The sequence below is a fragment of the Myotis myotis genome, unplaced genomic scaffold, assembly GCF_014108235.1.
Source record: "Myotis myotis isolate mMyoMyo1 unplaced genomic scaffold, mMyoMyo1.p scaffold_m19_p_2, whole genome shotgun sequence".
Taxonomy (NCBI): domain Eukaryota; kingdom Metazoa; phylum Chordata; class Mammalia; order Chiroptera; family Vespertilionidae; genus Myotis; species Myotis myotis.
The window spans coordinates 101,864,888-101,869,128 of NW_023416324.1; positions in this window are offsets into that span (position 1 = coordinate 101,864,888).

Here is a 4,241-nt window from a genome sequence, read left to right on the forward strand (position 1 = left end):
CATCACTGGATAGATCTTCAGACAAAAAATCAACAAGGAAACAGAGGCCTTAAATGACACACTAGATCAGATGGCTCTAACTGATATTTACAGAACATTTCACCCCAAGGAACAGAATATACATACTTCTCAAGCACACATGGGACATTCTGAAAGATAAACCACATGTTAGGCACAAAACAAATTTATACAAATTCAAGAATATTGATATAATATCAAGCATCTTCTCAGATCAAAATAGCATGAAGTTAGAAATAAACTACAATTTAAAAAAATCTCAAAAGCACTCAAATATATGGAGGCTAAATAGCATGTTATTAAACAATGAATGGGTTACCAATTAGACCAAGGAGAAATAAAATCTTCCTGGAAACAAATGAAAATGAACACAACAACCCAAAACCTATGGGACATGGCAAAAGCAGTCCTAAGAGAGAAGTTCATAGCTCTACAGGCCTGCCTCAAGAAATAATAAAAAGGACTAATAAAATATCTAACCCTAAAACTAAATGAATGAAAAAGAGAACAGCAAGAAAAACCCAGAGGAAGAAAATAATAAAGAACAGAGCAGAAATAAATGACATAGAGACTAAAAACAAACAAACAACAACAAAAAGCAGTACAAAAGATCAATAAATCCAAGAGCTGGTTCTTGGGAAGATAAACAAGATTGATGAACCCCTATCCAGACTCATAAAGAAACAAAAATAGAGGATCCAAATAAATAAAATCAGAAACTAAAGAGTCAATATAATAAGGAATACAAAGGATTGTAAGCAAATACTACAAACAACTATATGTCAAAAACTGGACAACCTGGGAAAAACGGACAAATTCCTAGAAACATACAGTCTTCCAAAACTCAATCAGGAAGAATCAGAAAACCTGAGTAGGCCAATAACAACTGATAAAATTGAAGCAATAATTTTAAAACTCCCAGCAAACAAAAGTCAGGGACCAGATAGATTTACAGGTGAATTTTACCAACCATTCAAAGAAAAATTAACACCTATCCTCCCCAAACTATTCAAAAAAAATCCAAGAGGGAGGAACACTTCCAAGATATTTTTACAAAACCAGCATTATCTTAATTCCAAAACCAGATAAAGACACTACAAGAAAAAAAAAAAAAACACAACAACTACAGGCCAATATCCCTGATGAACACAGATGCTAAAATCATCAACAAAATAGTAGTAAATCAGATCCAGCAATATATTAAAAAGATCATACACCATGACCAAGTGGGATTTATTCCAGGGATGCAAGGCTGGTACAATATCCCCAAATCAATAAATGTGATGCATCACATAAACAAATTAAAAGATAAACACCACATAATCATATCAATAGATTCAGAAAAAGCATTAGACAAAATCCAGTACCATTCTTTGATAAAAACTCTCAGTAGAGGGAGAAAAATGGTGGAGGTTTAGACGGACGTGTCGGTGCCTTGTCCCAGAGCAGATAAGGGTGAGCAGCTGAAACTGGTAACATACAGCCCAAATAAGCAGAGGAGATTCAGCTGAGAGACAGTCTTCAGCCAGAAAAGACAGAGGACTCCTAGAAAAAGGGGACAGTTAGAGATTGAGGCTGAAACCTCTCCCGGAGAGCCGGATCAGCCACGGAGACCGCGCCATCTTGAGTGGCTGTTACTGGCCTCCAGAGATCGGCTACTAACCCAGAAGCAACGGCTCTCAAGCAGCGCGACTACGTAAACTCAGACGAGCCCTGCTTCTCCCCACAGAAAGCAGATTCAAACAACAGCGGCCTCCTGATCACCACACGCTCTGTCTGAGGAACAGTTGCTGTGTGTGAAGCCTCCACCCACCAGCCAGAGGAGCCACCACAGCTCTGATCAGCACCCACCAGAGGACCTGCCACCAATGGAGGAGCAGCTGCTACCACAGCCGCCCAAGGAGCAACCACAGCCCGAGGAGCCACTGCCACCCAGGGAGCAGCCACTGAACAACTCAACAACTAGATATCTCGGTGAGATCAAACATGGGTAGACAAAGAAACCCCCAAAGGAAAGAAAAGGAGGGCTTGCCAGAAAAGCAGCTAAGCAATACAGAGGCATGCAACATGACAGAAAAAGAATTCAGAATAAGGGTCCTAGAGAGCATAAACCAGATGGAGGAAAAAAATCAACAACTTATGCAAGAAGCAAGAAGAAACAGATGAAAAGATGAATAACTTATGTAAGACCCAAGAAGAAATGAAGAGGGATATAGCTTCAATAAAAAACACCATTGAAAGTATCAAGAGTAGACTAGGAGAAGCGGAGGACCAAATTAGTGAATTAGAAGACAAAGAAGCAAAACACACCCAAACTGTACTGCAATTGGAGAAAAAAATTGAAAGACAAAAGGAGAGTCTAAGGGAGCTTTGGGACAACATGAAACGAAACAATATACGAATAATAGGGGTGCCAGAACAACAGAAAGAGGAACAGGGATTAGAAAAACTATTCGAAGAAATAATATCAGAAAACTTCCCTGAGGTGGGGAAGAAAAAAGTCACACAAGCTCAGAGAACCCAAACAAGGTGAACCCGAAAAGACCCACACCAAGACACATCATAATTACCATGGCAAATGTTCAGGACAAAGAGAGAATCTTAAAGGCTACAAGAGAGAGACGGAAAGTTACATTCAAGGGATCTCCCATTAGATTATCAAATGATTTCTCAACAGAAACACATCAGACCAGAAAAGAGTGGACGGAAATTTACAAAGTGATGCAAAGCAAAGGACTGAATCCAAGAATACTCTAGCCAGGGAGGCTATCATTCAAAATTGAAGGAGAAATAAGAAGCTTCACAGACAAAAAAAAGCTAAGGGAGTTTATCACCACCAAGCCAGCAATGCAAGAAATGCTAAAGGGACTGGTGAAAAAGAAGAAATAAAAAGCTCAGTAGGAAAAGAGCCACACATAAAAAAGAAATGGCTACAAACAAGTACCTTTCAATAATAACTTTAAATGTAAACGGACTAAATGCTCCAACCAAAAGACATCGAGTGGCTGAATGGATAAAAAATCATGACCCATACATTTGCTGTCTACAAGAGACCCACCTCATTAGAAGGGACTCACACGGACTGAAAGTGAAGGGATGGAAAAATATCTTTCAGGCAAATGGAAATGAAAAAAAAAAAGCTGGGGTAGCAATACTTATATCAGCCAAAATAGACCTCAAAGTGAAGGCCATAACAAGAGATAGGGAAGGCCATTTCATAATACTAAAGGGATCAATACAACAAGAAGATATAACCCTGGTAAACATATATGCACCCAATGCAGGAGCACCAAAATACATAAAAAAATCCTGGGAGATATCAAAGGAGAGATCGACAACAATACAATCATAGTAGGGGACTTTAATACACCACTGACATCACTGGATAAGTCCTCTAGACAAACAATCAGCAAAGAAACAGCAATCCTAAATGACTCACTAGATGAGATGGATTTAATTGACATCATCAGAACATTTCACCCCAAAGCCACGGAATATACATTCCACTCAGGTGCTCATGGGACAGATTCAAAAATAGAGCACATATTGGGTCACAAGCAAAGTCTCCCCAAATTCAGAAGATTGAAATCATACCAAGCATCTTCTCAGACCATGAGGGCATAATATTAGAAATAAACTAAAATAAAAACAACCCCAAAATACTCAAACACTTGGAAGCTGAATAGCATGTTATTAAATATTGATTGGGTTACCAATGAGATCAAAGAAGAAATTAAAAACATCCTGGAAACTAATGACAATGAAAACACAACAATCCAAAACCTATGGGAAGCAATGAAAGCAGTCCTGAAAGGAAAGTTTATAGCTCTACAGGCCTATCTCAAAAAACAAGAAAAAATGGTAGTAAATCATCTAACTCTACATCTCAAAGAATTAGAAAGAGAGCAACAAGAAAAGAGTGAGCAGAAGGAAGGAGATAATAAAGATTAGAGCAGAAATAAATGACATAGAGACCAAAAAAACAATACAGAAAATCAATGAAACCAAGAGCTGGTTCTTTGAAAGGATAAACAAGATTGACAAACCTCTAGCCAGGCTCACCAAGAAGCAAAGAGAGAGGACCCAAATTAATAAAATCAGAAATGATAAAGGCGAAATAACAACAGACCCCACAGAAATACAAATGATTATTAAAAAATACTATGGACAACTCAACTCCAACAAACTAGACAACCTGGAGGAAATGGACAAATACCTAGAAA